We start from the raw sequence: 17,570 nt of genomic DNA, 5'->3' as shown, positions 1-17,570 counted from the left end.
CATATATTAAACCATCCCTGCGTCCCTGGGATGAAGTTTACTTGATCATGATGGATGATCGTTTTGATGTGTTCTTGGATTTGCTTTGCGAGGATTTTATTGAGTATTTTTTGCATAAATATCATAAGGGATATTACTTTTAAGTTATCTTTCTTTGTAGGGTCTTTGTGTGGTTTAGGTATCAGAGTAATTGTGGCTTCATAGAATGTATTGGTAAGAGTACCTTCTGTTTCTATTTTCTGAAATAGTTTGAGGAGTATTGGAATTAAGTCTTCTTTTAAGGTCTGATTGAACTCTCCACTAAACCTACGCTGTCCTGGGCCTTTTTTTGGTCTGAGACTATTATTAAATGCTTCTATTTCTCTAGGGGAAATGGGACTGTTTAGATTGTTAATCTGATCCTGAGTTAGGTTTGATACCTGTTATCTTTCTAGGAAATTGTCCATTTCATCCAGGTTTTCCAGTTTTGGTGACTATAGCCTTTTGTAGTAGGTTCTGATGGTGTTTTAGATTTCCTCAGGATCTGTTGTTATATCTCCTTTTTCATTTCTGATTTTGTTAATTGGATACTGTCCCTTTGCCCTCTAGTTAGTCTGGCTAAGGGTTTATCTATCTTGTTGATTTTCTCAAAGAACCAGCTCCTGGTTTGGTTGACCCTTTTTTTTTTTTTTTTTTTTTTTTTTTCCTACTTGGTTGATTTCAGCACTAAGTTTGATTATTTCCTGCTGTCTACTCCTTGTTTGTGAATTTGCTTCCTTTTGTTCTAGAGCTTTTAGGTGTGATGTCATGCTGCTAGTGTATTCTCATTCTAGTTTTGGTGGTACTCAGAGCTGAGTTTTCCTCTTAGGACTGCTTTCATTGTGTCCCATAAGTTTCGGTATGTTGTTGCTTCATTTTCATTAATCTCTAAAAAGTCTTTAATCTCTTTCTTATTTCTTTCTTGACCAAGTTATCATTGAGTAGAGAGTTGTTCAGCTTCCAAGTGAATGTTGGCTTTCTATTATTTATGTTATTATTGAAGACCAGTCTTAGCTTGTGGTGATCTGATAGGATTCATGGAATTTTTTCAATATTTTTGTGTATGCTGAGGCCTGTTTGGTGACAGATTATATGGCCAATTTTGGAGAAGATACCATGAGGTGCTGAGAAGAATGTATATACTTTTGTTTTAGGATGGAATTTTCTATAGATATATGTTAAATCGATTTGTTTCATAACTTCTGTTAGTTTCACTGTGTCTCTGTTTAGTTTCTGTTTCCAGCATCTGATCATTGATGAGAGTGGAGTGTTGAAATCTCCCACTATTATTGTGTGAAGTGTAATGCATGCTTTGAGTTTTAGCAAAGTTTCTTAATGAACGTGGATGTCCTTGCATTTGGTGCATAGATATTCAGAACTGAGAGTTTATCTTGTTAAATTTTATCTTTGATGAGTCAGAAGTTTATCACCTTATCTTTTTTGAGAACTTTAGTTTGAAAGTCGATTTCATTAAATATTAGAATGTCTACTCCAGCTTGTTTCTTGGGAACATATGCTTGGAAAATTGTTTTCCAGTCTTTTATTCTAAGGTAGTGTCTGTTATTTGTCCCTGCAGTCATTTTCCTGTATGCAGCAAAATGCTGGGTTTTGTAGATATAGTCAGTTTGTCAGTCTATGTCTTTTTATTGGAGAATTGAGTCCATTGATATTAAGAGATATTAAGGAAAAGTAATTATTGCTTCCTGTTATTTTTGTTGTTAGATTTGGGGTTCTGTTCTTGCAGGTGTCTTCTTTTAGGTTTGTTGAAGGATTGCTTTCTTGTCTTTTCGAGGGAGTCATTTCTGTCCTTGTGTTGGAGTTTTCATTTTATGTTGTATCACATCCTAACACTGCTTCCTGTCTCTCCATTATTTCATACTCAATACTCACTATCAACTTGTAATTGCTGTGTATTTTCCCCATGAATTTATCTCTGATTTAATGGTCTCCATAATATTACATTCTCTGTTTTAATGTGAAGTTCTACATGTGCCTGTTTTGTTTCTGTTTTGTTTTTCTGTGATTGACCCATTCCATTCTGCATTGAAACTTTTTAAATTTAATTTTATTTTTAATATAAAATTATTATTATAAAATTCTTACACTCTATACTCCATTCCCAGCCCCTATTCACCCTCCTATTGCTCCACATCCCACACCTCCTCCCCAATCCACCTTGTCTCCATGTGGATGCCCCCTGCCCCACTTGACCTCTAAACTCTCTGGGCCTCCAGTTTCTTGAGGGTTGATGAATCACCACTGAATGAACACAGACCCAGAAGTCCTCCACTGTTTTTGTGTTTGGGACCTCACATCATCTGATGTATGTTGTCTATTTTGTGGTCCAGTGTTTGAGAGATCTCAGGAATTTACATTAATTGACACTGCTGGTTCTCCTACAAGATCGCCCCTCTCTTCAACTTCTTTCATCCTTTCCTTATTCAACAAGCTGCATGCAGACTGTACTGTATTACCTAGGATTCCATTTTTGTTAGCTGTCATCCATGCTTGTCTGGAAGTTGGAATTGTAACTTTCTTTGAGTCATTTCTGCTCCTGTTTATGATGCCCCATCCATGTTCCAGGAAGGAACCTAAATAAAACTAGTGATTCGACAGTTTGGACTTTGGTGGTATCAGTAGTTTGGTGTGTTGTAGGTTTCCTATCTGGGAGAAGTAGAAATATATGTTGTATTTCCATGGAAAAGTCACAACAGTGCTCTGTTGGGACTTACTGAGAATTTAAAGAAATGTTCACATGAACAATTAAATATTGTTCTCCGTGTAGTCATCACAGAACTTAAAATTCTGCCAGGATTCAGAAGGAAACTGAGTCTGGCCTGCCTACCTTACATTATCTCACTTCTTCCAAGGCTAGAGACAAGGCAGCCCAATGATTAAATATTCCTAGGATACTTTTAATTCTCTTTCCTGCAGTCTCCTTTAAAGATCAATTTTATTGTGTAAAATGTACATGTTATGGTATGCACAACATTAGTAAGTTGGTTATCATAGTAAAGTAAATTATGTATTCATCACCACACATGGAGATCTATTTCTTTTGCTTTTCATAGCAGTAACAGATAAAACATTTTTAAAGTACTTTAAAGCTGAAATGTAGCACATTTGGAACCCATGAAACACTGGGTTTAAGTGTAAGAAGAATTTTTTATTTGTATTGTGCGATGTATGCATGTTATTTGCAGCATATCTGTGAGTAGCAGTAGAAGCCAGACAGGTTCTATAAAGGTATAATTATGGGTGTAAGTTGTCAAACATGGGTTCTGGGATCCATAGAAAGGTCCTTTGGTAGAGAAACAAACCCTTCCTTTTACTCCAAGGCTATATCACAACCCCTCAGTTAATTTTTTTAATTGTTTGATAGCTTTCCCACAAGAAGTAAATATACCCAAACAATGGAATATCTGTTGGATCACTGCTTTAAGTATAAAGCAGTATTGAGCTCTATAAGAATGAATACACAATTTCAGTTCAGTTATATCAATTGATTCAATTAAGTGTTTAATTTACTAGTAAATAAAATTTCACTGGTATGTTTACTATTGGTAATTCTTGCATTTTTTGAGAACTGTGTGTATAAAAGGCTATATAAAACAAAGCACTAAATACAGAAGTGAAGAGTTTAGGGAAGCTCACCAGCTCTCTGATGTCTAAGGTAAGAATCTATTTCTGTTTTCTATGAATAACAGCCATCATTTCTTAATATATTTTCTGGCCATAATGTTTTATCCATATCCAAACAATAATGTCTTTTATATTCTGTTTCAATATTGACTGGTTACCCAATTCTTTCACAAATGTTCTTTCACTATTGCAGCAATTTTCATTTAATACTTGGAGAGGTAAATCCCCTTCTCACAACCTCAGGAACATTATTTTTTTAATTATTATTTAATCAACTTATTTTCTCTTGAGTATTTATAATTATAGGAATAGCACATTTATGAAATAATTACAGCTGAAGTGACATTCAGACATAGCCACACATTGTAGCAATATATCAATTTCATCCCATCAATGTAACTCATTTTTGTCTTCTTAATTTTTTGGTGTACAATTTCTATAGCTACTCTAGAAAAGTTCAAACATTTTGCCTCATCCTTACGGAAACAGAACCTCTCTCATTTTTGGAAGTATATCAAACACTGAGGAACAAAATGAGTAGTGGCTAACTTCCCTTCCTTTTGAGGATTGAGGTTTGTCTGCTACGTTCCTGGAGTTCTCAACTTTAGGACACCTTTACGTGTAGTCTTGTATCTGGGTTACTGTCTTCAGGACTCTATGACCTTCTGTGGTGTTTGTCTTCTGCATGTATCTTTTGCAAGGACATACACCTCACTGATGATAGTAAATCTCCTCATCTCAGTATCCCCAGTTGCCATTGCTAAGACTGCTCCTGGATTTTAAACAAATGGGTATGCTTTATATATTTTTAAATATATATATATTATTCTTTCATACATTACATCCTCACTACAGTTTCCCCTCCTTCACCTCCTCCTAGAACTTCCCTCATTTTCCCTCTCCCAGATTCACTCCGCTGTATCTCTTTAGAAAGGGGCAGGCCTCCTAGGACATCAACCGAATATGGCATAACAAGATACAATAAAACTAGGCACAAATCTTCATATCAATACTAGAAGAGGCAACCAAGTAGGAGGGAAAAGGTCCCAACAACAGGCACAAGAGTCAGAGACAGCTACACTTCCACTGTTAGGAGTCTCACAAAATCACCAAAATAACCACCATGGCATATTCAGAGGACCTACCTCAGACCCATGCAGGCTTTATAATTGCCACTTCACTCTCTATCAGCCTCTATGATCCCTGCTTAGTTGATCCTGTGGGATGTGGCCTCCTTCCTCTTACAATGTAAAGCATTTGCATCTTACAATAGAGGGTACTCTGGGTAGTTTTGTCAACTTGAGATAAATTGGAATTGCATGAGAATATGGAACCTCAATTCAGGAATTGCCTTCATCAGGATGGCTTAGAAGCATGCCTACAGGAGATTTTCTTAAATAATATTTAATTAATGATATGGACAGGCTGAGGTTACTTTGATTACTGCCACATCTGGGCAGGTGGTCTTGGATTATACAAGAAAGAAAGTTAAAAAATCCATGGAGAGCAAACTAGTAAGCATAATTCTACATTGATCTTGACTCTGCTGGCGATTTTCCCTTGACTTCCCTCAGTGATGCATTCTTATTGAGATCTATAAGCCAAATAGTCCTACTACCTACTCCCCCTATGTTGATTTTGGTCAGGAGGTTTATTATGAAATAGAAATCTAACTATGAAAAGGTATTGTATATTTTAACTATTATATTTTGTTTCCATTACAACTCATCTACTGTGAATAATATTCTCCGTTTCTAATATACTGCCTTTGAAGTTAGTAACTCATAGCATAAGGAATTACTTCCAAATTCATATTAGTTCTAATATGAACCTTCCTTATATTTCTTATATATCAATATATTGTGTACAAATCACATATATTACTCTGTTAATGCTGTCTCATATTAATTTTGACATATTAATAGGAAACTCAATATAGTGCTCAGCAGAATTTAGTAATAGTGAAAGTCATTGACTTTATATTAGTGCATTTCTCAAGCTGGTAATTAAAACTAACACATAGCATTGACTATATACACAACATTAACATGTATGCATGGACATGTGTGATGGATGGCCACAATTCTCTCTACAGGGAGTTGTGTCTGTGTGACAGGGCCCTGGTGCCAGGAACAGGCACAGCTTCTATGGTCCCTTCTGTGTCCTCAGGGCTACAAGCTCAGCTCAACATTAACAGGCATCCTTTCAATGCCTTCTGCCCCACACAATCTCATCTCTGTTTTCTGTCCACTGCAATGATGTTACCTATCATAACAATGATGTTATAACTAACTGCCTGGGACAAGTAACTACCATAGGCTGAACTCTCTGAGACCATAAGCCAAAATCTTTCCATTTTTAAATTGTCTTTGTCAGATGTTTTGTAACAGTGACCAGATTTTTAACAAATATGACATCTGATACATTTTATCAGTTATATTCTCTGATGACATTTTCTGAGTTTTTATTTTCTTATAACTGCCTACATATTAACTTTGGCACTTACCCTCCATATGATGATATTAATATTCTGCCAGAATCCTGCCCAGCACAAGTTCTCTTTCTTAAATGTAGTGACTGGGGTGTCCGGTTGGTGGATATTGTGGGTGTGTTTGTGTGGCAAAACCAAGTCTTTCAAGATTAAAAGTTGCTTACTAGCAATAATATTTATCTTTCTCAACTCTTTGACATACTGGGGCCAGAAATTACTGGCTTTTAATTATTAATACCTGCTGTTAACAGTAGAGTGATTAAGTAAAGGAGTGATTTTCTGGCTCTTTGTTCTTTTTTCTCAGGGGCCAATGAGAGAATGAGAGTTCTATTAACTTTTTGTGAGCCAAGAAAAGCAAGCCACGGTCGCAGAAAGGACAACTCTCATGCTGGTAACACACACATTCATAAACACACACACACTGGTCAGGTCCAGTTACCTGTCTCATCAACTCCACAATTATTTATTTATACTTAAACACACACACACACACACACACACACACACACATGTTATCTTCTCCAATATTGACCATAATATCAGACAGAAAAAAAGCCTCATCTGGCAAAAGAAGATTGAAATAAGCCCATGGATTCTATCAGAATACAACAGACTAAGGCTGGTCTTCAATAACAAGAAAAACAACAGAAAGCTCAAAAATGCCTAGAAACTGAATAACTCTCTACACAGTGATAACTGGGTCAGGGAAGAAATAAAGGAAAAAATTAACGACTTCCTAGAATTCAAGGAAAGGAAAAGCATAGCATACTCAAACTTATGGGACACAATGAAAGCAGTGATAAGAGGAAAATTCATAGCACTGAGTACCTTGATAAAGAAGTTGGATTAGGAGGCAGAGGCAGGCAGGTTTCAGAGGCAGCCTGATCTACAGAATAAGTTCCAGGTCAGCCAGGGCTACACAGAGAAACCCTGTCTAGAAAAAAAACAAACTAACAAACAAAAAACAAAACAAAACAAAATTGGAGAGATCCTACAGTAGCAACGTAATAGCACATCTGAAAGCTCTAGGACAGAAAGAAGCAAGGACACCAAGAGGAATAAATGGCAGGAAATAAACTCAGAGATGAAATCAACTCAGAGTTGAAATCAACCAATTAGAAACAAAGAAAACTATACAAAGAATCAACAAAACGAAGGGATGGTTTGTTGAGAAAAATCAACAAGATAGATAAACCATTAGCCAAACTAACAACATGGCACAGAGAAAGTATCCAAGTTAACAAAATCAGACATGAAAAGAGATACATAACAACGGAAACTGAAGAAATTTAAAAAAAAAAAAATCATCAGATGCTACTACTACAGCCTATACTCTGAAAACCTGGACAATCTTGATGAAATGGGTGATTTTTCAAGAATGATAACAGGTATCAAAGTTAAATCAGTACCAGATAATGTATCTAAACAATCTTATAACTTGTAAGGAAATAGAAGAGTCATTGAAAGTCTCCCAATGGGGAAAAATAAAGTGCAGGGCCAGATGGTTTTAGTGCAGAATTCTATTAGACCTTCAAAGAAGACCTGATGCCAATAATCTTCAAACTACTCAACAAAATAGAAACTGAAGGAATACTACCTATTTCTCTCTATGTAGCCATAGTTATACTGATACTTACACAACACAAGGACCAACAAAGAAAGAGAATGTCTGACTAATTTTGCTTAAGAATGTCAATGCAAAAAAGCTGAATAAAATTCTTGCATACTGAAACAAAGAACACATCAAAATGATCAAACATCATGATGAAATATGAGTCATCCCAAGGATGGAGGGATGGTTCAATAAGAAAATCCATCAATATAATCCACTATATTAAAAAAAAATCAAAGAAAAACATCACATGAACATATCATTAGATGTAGAGAAAGCCTTCAACAAAATATCACAACCTTTCATGTTAAAAGGTTTGGAAAAATCAGGAATTCAAGTCCCACACTTAAACATAGTAAAAGCAATGTAAAACAAGTCAACAGCCAACAGCTAATTAAATGGAAAAAACTTGAAACAATCCAAAAATCAGGGACAAGTCACAACTGCCTATTCTCTCCCTATTTATTTAATATAGTACTCCAAGTTCTACCTAGAGTAACTAGACAACAAAAAGGAGGTCAACTATTTGAAGATGATATAATAGTATACATAAGGACCCCAAAATTCTACCAGAAAACTCCTACACTTGATAAACAACTTCTTCTAAGTGGCTGGTTATAAAATTAACTCAAACAAATCAATAACCTTTCACTACACAAAAGATAAATGGACTGAGAAAGAGATTAAGGCAATAACATCCTTCACAATAATCACAAATAATATATAATATCTTGGTGTAACTCTCACCATGAAAGTGAAAAAAAATTTATGATAAGAATTTTAAGTCTCTGAAGAAAGAAATAAGAAGAAGACTCCAGAAGGTAGAAAGATCTCTTATGTTCATGAACTGGTAGAAATAACATATAAAGCTGGCAATCTTACCAAAAGTAATCTTCTGATTCAATGCAATCCCCATCAAAATACCAACTCAATTCCCCATAGAGATAGAAAGAGTAATTCTTTACTTTATCAGGACTAGAAAACAAAACAAACCAACCAACCAAACATACAAAAAACACCAGGATAGCAACAAGAAATTTTATTTAACTAGGTCACATGATACACTATGTTCACAGCAGCCTTATTTATAATAGCCAGAAGATGCAAACAACCCAGATGTCTTTCAACTGAAGTATGGATCTAGAAAATGTGGTACATTTACACAATGGGATAAAACTCAGCCATTAAAAATGAAGATTTCGGGATCTTCCGGTATTACTATGTCCAATTTTCTGAGGAACCACCAGACTGATTTCCAGAGTGGTTGTACAAGCTTGCAATCCCACCATCAATGGAGGAGTGTTCCTCTTTCTCCACATCTTCACCAGCATTTGCTGTCACCTGAATTTTTGATCTTCACAAAAGAACTCAAATAATATGTACTCACTGATAAGTGGATATTAGCCCTGAAACTTAATATATTGAGATATAAGGTACAATTTGCAAAACACATGAAACTGAAGAAGAACGAAGACCAAAGTGTGGACACTTTGCCCCTTCTTAGAATTGGAAACAAAACACCCATGGAAGGAGTTACAGAGACAAAGTTTGGAGCTGAGACAAAAGGATGGACCATCAAGAGACTGCCATATCCAGGGATCCATCCCATAATTAGCCTCCAAATGATGACACCATTGCATACACTAGCAAGCATTTGGTGCAAGGACCGTGATATAGCTGTCTCTTGTGAGACTATGCCGGGGCCTAACAAACACAGAAGTGGATGCTCACAGTCAACTATTGGATGGATCACAGGGCCCCCAATGGAGGAGCTAGAGAAAGTACCCAAGGAGCTAAAGGGATCTGCAACCCTATAGGTAGAACAACATTATGAACTAACCAGTACCCCGGAGCTCTTGTCTGTAGCTGCATACATATCAAAAGATGGCCTAGTCGGCCATCACTGGAAAGAGAGGCCCACTGGACAGGCAAACTTTATATGCACCAGTACAGGGGAACGCCAGGGCCAAAAAATGGGAATGGGTGGGTAGGGGAGGTGGGGGTGTGGGAGGCTTTTGGGATAGCATTGGAAATGTAATTGAGGAAAATATGTAATAATTTTTTTTTAAAAAAATGAAGATTTCATGAACTTTGTAGGCACATGGAGTCAACTAGAAAATATCATCCTGAGTGAGGTAACACAGACCCAAAAGAACATACAAGGTATATACTCAATGATAAGTGGATATTAGCTCAAAAGCTCAGAATACCCAGGATACAACTCAAAGACCATATGAAGCTTAACAAGAAGAAAGGTCAAAGTTTAGATACTTCAAACACACTTAGAAGGGGAAATCAAATAATTATGGGAGGCCTAGGGAAGGAAAGATGTGGATGAGAGAAGGGAGGGAGAGATAAAATGGGGCAGGACAATGTATGGGAAAAGATAGGAGAGAAGTCCAGAGGGGCAGGAGGACAACTAGAAATATAGAGCAGGGGGTTCAGGGGGAACCACTAGAAAGTCCCAGGTGCCAGGGATTCTAGAGGCTTCCAGATCACAATGGAGATATCATTTGCCAAAATGCCCAACAACAGGGAGACTACCTCCAGAAAACAGACATTCCCCCCAGTAGAGGGATGGGGCCACTCACACATTTAAAATTTTTAACCTGAAATTGTACCTGTCTAAAAAAATGCAGGGTCAAAAATGGAGCAGATGCTGAAGGAAAGGCGATCCAGAGACCGCTCCACTGTGTGATCAATTCCATCTGCAGATATAAAACACCAATATTATTGCTGATGCCAAAATGTTCCTGCAGACAGGAGCCTGGTATACCTGTCATCTGAGTGGCTGTGCTAGTACCTGACTAATACAGATGCAGATACTCACAGGAATCTGAGCGCAGGACCCCAATGAAAGAGTTAGGGGAAGGACTGAAGGAGCTGAAGGGGAATGCAACCCCATAGGAAGAAAAACAGTAACAATTAACTGGACAGCTCAGAGCTCCCAGGGACTAAACCACTAACCAAAAACTATTCAAGGCTGGTCCATGGCTTACTGCTATATATGTAGCAGAGGAGTGCCTCATCTGGCATCAGTGGGAAGGGAGGCACTTTGATGACCCATTGAGGGAGATGCTAGAGGGGTGAAAGAGTCATGGGTAGGTGTGTGGGTGGGGAAGCACTCTCTTGGAGGCAAAGGGGAGGGTGAAAGGGGGAGTTCATGGAGGGAAGACCAGGAGGAGGAATAACGTTTGAAATCTAAACAAAATGATTTTAAAAAATATTATGAAGAAAAGTCATCAAAGATAATTTTAAGTGTTGTATGGGTTGTGATACTTCCATTATTTTTTATGAGAAATTGCTTTTGCACACCTGGTCATTTAATTACCCATGCAAACACTCTTCTTCCAAATACTACATCCAGAAATTTGAGGATAAAATTTTCTTCCATCTTCTGCATTTATTATATATGAACAATAATGTGCCCTTCTAACATTAAAGCTCCTGGTTCTTCTTGGTCATTCTCTATAGACATACTTTGATGGTCTTTAACGCTTTAGTGGGTTTTTTTTAAGTCACAAACAGTGGAGGTACGTAGAGAAGTCATACTGTGAAAGTGTATGTAAATTCGATAAATTCTAAAATAATTCCCAGGCAATATGGTTCTTCTGCCAGTTCTACTTAGAATGCAGTGCATATCTCAAAAAATTGTACAAATGATGTAACAGCAAAGTCACAAATATTCTTTTAATAAAGTAGTAAAAATAAAGGCACAGATTTGTGTTACAAAAATATGATAGCTAGGAATTTCTTGTGTCTGAATGGGTTTAGTAAATGAAATTTGACCCCAACTTTTCTTTTGCCAGAAGGTTACAATACTCATTATTTTTAGCCTTTTCTGCAATGTGGCATAATCCTCACTTATATTTTAGAATACATTTTATCTCCTCCTCTTTCTCACCTACTCCCGCTTTCTGTGTTTTAAATATAAGTCAAATTTTCTCCCTTCTCTTTTTAAAACTTCTTTAAAATTTTGCTTTGATAGGCCTGAATCTCTATAGAAGGAGTATAATCATCAGAATCATGGTGGAAACATTAAGGCTGTTGCAAAATGTCCACCATTTTATAACTAGGATTAGAACAAGGAAAGTGGCTGGGGACTATAGTTATATTGGTGACTCAGAGTGACGTTGGGCTTGATTGACAAGATTCCACATGACTCCTTATTCAGAATGGGACATTTCTTTCTTTCAGTCTTCTGTACACAGAACTCTCTGATCTCCTTGCTGGTAGAAACATCTGTTAATTTGACTAAAGAGACTTATATTTTGTTGGTGTCTAACATTTTAAAGCTCCCAGGAATAGCCCTGGATATGCTGGACAAATTTTATTTTATTTTATTTTATTTATTTATTTATTTATTTATTTATTCATTCATTCATTCATTTATTTATTGTGAACAAGGAGAAGCTGACTTTTATTAAGTACACTAACAGTTTTTGTGTATAACATCTCCAGACATACAACATACTTCCTTATATTGCTCATTTATTTATTTTTTCGCCTAAAACTTCTGTTTTTTAAAATTAATGATTCCATTTCTTTATATCACAAGTGATATACCTCTTCCTTGTTACGCCCTCCACCAATTCTACATCCCATGATATCCCACTTCATGGTTACCCCTACACCAATCCCCATCCCATATCTGCCCTTCCCTCTTCCCTTTACCTTTACAAGTGTGCTCCCCCACCAACCCAAACTTTCCATCCCCACCACTCAAGCATCACCCTACCATGAGGCATCAAACCTCCTGAGGACCAAGGGCCTTCCCTCCGGTTGCTATCAGTCAAGGCCATCTTCTGCTACTTTTGTAACTGGAGCCATGGATCCCTGTAGGTATATTCCATGTTAGGTGCTCTACACTTTGAGAGAACTGGGTGGTCATGACAGCCTATGTTGCTCTTCCAATGGGGTTGCAATCACCCTATACTCCTCCAGTCTTTCTGTCAACTCCCTCACTAGGTTCTCTGAACTCTGTCTGATGCTTGGCTCCCAGCTTCCACATCTGCATTTGTCAATTGCTGACCAGATCTCTCAAGAAACCGGCACACTAGGTTCCTGTCAAAAAGGACCTCTTGACCATGGGAACAGTGTTGGGTTTGGTATATGCAGACATGATGGATGCCCCAGGTGGGGCAGTCCCTGTTTGACCCTTCCTTCAGTCTTTGCTCCATTTTTTGTCCCTGTTCATCCTTTGGACAGGAACATTTCTAGGTTAAAAACTGTGAGATGGGAGGGTAGTCCCATCCCTCAACCAAGGGGCTGTGCCTATTTACTGGAGGTGAAGTCAACAGGTTCTATTTGCCCCTTCTCTGAGCATTTCAGCTAAAGCCATCCCAATTGGGTCCTGGGAGTCTCACATTCCCTGGAGTCTGGGACCTTCAAGTGGCTATCCCCTGCTCCTCATCCCCCCTGCGACATATTATTGCTTGATTTAATTATCCTCTGTACCTCTCTCCCATCTCATCCAGTCCCTGATTTTGCCACCCTTATTCCTACCCTCCTGTCTCCCTCCCAGGATCCCCTGTCCCTCCACCTCCCACAATTATCCTGTTTCTCCCTAATGCAAAACTGAAGCATCCACAACCTAGTTTTCTTTACTTCCATGCTTCATATGGTCTGTGGGTTGTGGGCATTGTGAGCTTTTGGGCTAGTATCCACTTATTAGTAAGTACATGCCATGTGTATTCTTTTGTGTCTTGGTTATCTCACTCAAGATGATATTTTCTCATTCCATCCATTTGCATGTGAAATTCATGTACTCATTGTTTACATTTTTCTTTTCTTTTATTGGGTATTTTCTTTATTTACATTTCAAATGTTATCCCCTTTCCAAGTTTCCTCTCCAGAATCCCCCATCCCATCCCTCTGCCCCCTCCTACTATGTGGGTGTTCCCCCTCCCATCTGTCCATTCGTACTTCCATGTCCTGGCATTCCCTTAACCTGGGGCATCTAGCCTCCACAGGACCAGTGGCATCTCTGCACACTGATGCCCTAAAAGTCCATTCTTTGTTACATATGCTGCTGAATCAGTGGGTCACTCCATGTGCACTCTTTGGTTGGTGGTTTAGTCCTTAGGAGCTCTAGAGGGGAGGGTATGGGTCTGGTTGGTTGATATTCTACTTCTTCCTATGGGCTGGCAGACCCTTTCAGCTCCTTCACTCCTTTACCTAACTCTTCCATTGAGGAGCCCGTGCTCAATCTAATGGTTAGCTACAAGCCTCTGTATTTGTATGGTTCTGACAGAGCTCCTCAGAAGACAGTTATATCAGGCTGCTTTCAGCAAGTAATTCGTGGCATCTGCAATAGTATCTAGGTTTGGTGTCTATATATGGGATGGATCCACAGGTGGGGCAGTTTCTGAATGGCCTTTCCTTCAGTCTCTGCTTCACACTTTGTCTACATATTTCCTCCCACGAATACTTTGTGCATCCTTTTAAGGAATGAATCATCCACACTTTGAGCTTCATGTGGTCTGTGAATAGTATCTTGGGAATTCTGAGCTTTGGGGCTAATATCCACTTACCAGCGAGTACATGTCATATGTGTTCCATTGTGATTGGGTTACCTCACTCAGGATGATATTTTCTGGTTCCATCCATTTGGCTAAGAATTTCATGAAGTCATTGTTTTTAATAGCTGAGTAACACTCCATTGTGTAAATACACCACATTTTGTTGTTGTTGTTGTTGTTTTGTTTTGGTGTTTTTCTTTTTCTTTTTTTTTTTTTTTTTTTTTTTGTAGCCATTTCTCTGTTGAAGGACATCTGGGTTCTTTTCAGATTCTGGTTATTATAAATAAGGCTGATATGAAGATAGTATAGCATGTATCCTTGGTATATGTTGGAGGATCTTTTTGGTATATTTCCATGAGCAGTAAAGTAGGTTCCTCAGGTAGTACTATGTCTAATTTTCTGAGTAACTTCTAGACTGATTTGTGTTTAATCTCTATGTAGTTCTCCATTGTGTATATGTAACACATTTTCTGCATCCATTCTGCTGCTGAGGGATGTTTGGTTGTTTCCAGCTTCAGTATATCATAAATAAGGCTGCTATGAACATAGAGGAGCATGTGTCCTTGTTATGTATTGGAGCAGCTTTTGGGTATATGCTCAGGAGTAGTATAGCTGGGTCCTCAGGTAATATTATTTCCAATTATCTCAAGAACTGCCATATTGATTTCCAAATCGGTTTTACCAGCTTGCAGTCCCACCAGCAATGGCAGACTGTTTCTCTTTCTACACATCCTTGTCAACCTCTGCTGTCACCTGTGTTTATGATGTTAGCCATTTCTATTGGAGTGAGGTGGGATCTCAGGGTCAATTTGATTTGCATTTCCCTGAAGATTAAGAATATTGAACATTCCTTTAAGTGCTTCTCATTCAATCATTTAAGATTTCTCAGTTTAGAATTCTATATTTTGCTCTATATGTTACTCTGGGGTCTACTTTCTTGAGTTCTTTGTATATGTTCCATATTAGCCCTTAATCTGATTTAGGGTTAATAAATATATACATATTTCCAATCTATGGGTTGGCCTTTTGTCCTATTTTCAGTGTCCTTTGCTTTACAAAAACATTTCAATTTTATAAGGTCCCATTTGTCGATTGTTGCTCTTGAAGCACAAGTCATTGGCATTCTGTTCAGGAAGTTCTTCCATGAGTATTCCAGGCTCTTCCCCCGTTTCCCTTCTATTAGATTCAATGTATCTGGTTTTATGTGGAGGTCCTTGATCCACTTGAAATTGAGCATTTTATAAGGAGAAAAGAATGTGTCTGTAAGACAAAAGACAACATCAATAAGACAAAAAGGCCATGACAGATTGGAAAAGGATCTTTTCCAATCCTATATCAGATAGGGGACTAATATCAAATATATATAAAGAACTCAAGAAGGTAGACTCCAGAAAATCATATAACCCCATTAAAAATGGAATTCAGAGCTAAAAAAGAATTCTTTTTTTCCCCATTTTTATTAGGTATTTAGCTCATTTACATTTCCAATGCTAAACCAAAAGTCCCCCATACCCACCCCCACCCCCTACTCCCCTACCCACCCACTCCCCCTTTTTGGCCCTGGCGTTCCTCCATACTGGGGCATATAAAGTTTGCAAGTCCAATGGGCCTCTCTTTCCAGTGATGGCCAACTAGGCCATCTTTTGATACATATGCATCTAGAGAAAAGAGCTCCGGGGTACTGGTTAGTTCATATTGTTGTTTCACCTATAGGGTTGGAGTTCCCTGTAGCTCCTTGGGTGCTTTCTCTAATTCCTCCATTGGGGGCCCTGTGGTCCATTCAATAGCTGACTGTGAGCATCCACTTCTGCGTTTGCTAGGCCCTGGCATAGTCTCACAAGAGACAGCTATATCTGGGTCCTTGCAGCAAAATCTTGCTAGTGTATGCAATGGTGTCAGCGTTTGGAAGCTGATCATGGGCTGGATCTCTGGATATGGCAATCACTAGATGGTCCATCCTTTCGTCACACTTCCAAATTTTGTCTCTGTAACTCCTTCCATGGGTGTTTTGTTTCCTATTCTAAGAAGGGACAAAGTGTCCACACTTTGGTCTTCGTTCTCTTGAGTTTAATGTTTTTAGCAAATTATATCTTATGTCTTGGGCTAATATCCACTTATCAGTGAGTACATATTGTGAGAGTTCCTTTGTGATTGGGTTACCTCACTCAGGATGATGCCCTTCAGTTTCATCCATTTGGCTAGGAATTTCATAAATTCATTCTTTTTAATAGCTGAGTAGTACTCATTGTGTAAATGTACCACATTTTCTGTATTCATTCCTCTGTTGAGGGGCATCTGGGTTCTTTCCAGCTTCTGGCTATTATAAATAAGGCTGCTATGAACATAGTGGAGCATGTGTCCTTCTTACCGGTTGGGGCATCTTCTGGATATATGCCCAGAAGAGGTATTGCTGGATCTTCCGGTAGTACTATGTCCAATTTTCTGAGGAACCGCCAGACTGATTTCCAGAGAGGTTGTACAAGCTTGCAATCCCACAAACAATGGAGGAGTGTTCTTCTTTCTCCACATCCTCGCCAGCATCTACTTTCACCTGAATTTTTCATCTCAGCCATTCTGACTGGTGTGAGGTGGAATCTAAGGGTTGTTTTGATTTGCATTTCCCTGATGATTAAGGATGTTGAACATTTTTTCAGGTACTTCTCTGCCATTTGGTATTCCTCGGGTGAAAATTCTTTGTTCAGTTCTGAGCCCCATTTTTAAAGGGGTTATTTGATTTTATGGAGTCTACTTTCTTGAGATCTTTATATATATTGGATATTAGTCCCCTGTCCGATTTGCGATAGGTAAAGATACTTTCCCAATCTGTTGGTGATCTTTTTGTCTTATTGACGGTGTCTTTTGCCTTGCAGAAGATTTGCAATTTTATGAGGTCCCATTTATTGATTCTCGATCTTAAAGCACAAGCCATTGCTGTTCTATTTAAGAATTTTTCCCCTGTACCCATATCTTCGAGGCTTTTCCCCACTTTCTCCTCTATAAGTTTCAGTGTCTCTGGTTTTATGTGGAGTTCCTTAATCCACTTATATTTGACCTGAGTACAAGGAGATAGTAATGGATCAATTCACAATCTTCTACATGATAACAGCCAGTTGTGCCAGCATCATTTGTTGAAAACGCTGTCTTTTTTCCACTGGATGGTTTTAGCTCCCTTGTCAAAGTTCAAGTGACCATAGGTGTGTGGGATCATCTCTGGGTCTTCAATTCTGTTCCATTGGTCTACTTGTCTGTCACTATACCAGTACCACGCAGTTTTTATCACATTTGC

The sequence above is a fragment of the Mus musculus genome, chromosome 1 (assembly GCF_000001635.26).
Source record: "Mus musculus strain C57BL/6J chromosome 1, GRCm38.p6 C57BL/6J".
NCBI classification, from domain to species: Eukaryota; Metazoa; Chordata; class Mammalia; order Rodentia; family Muridae; genus Mus; species Mus musculus.
Note: the sequence above shows the minus strand (reverse complement) of the source record.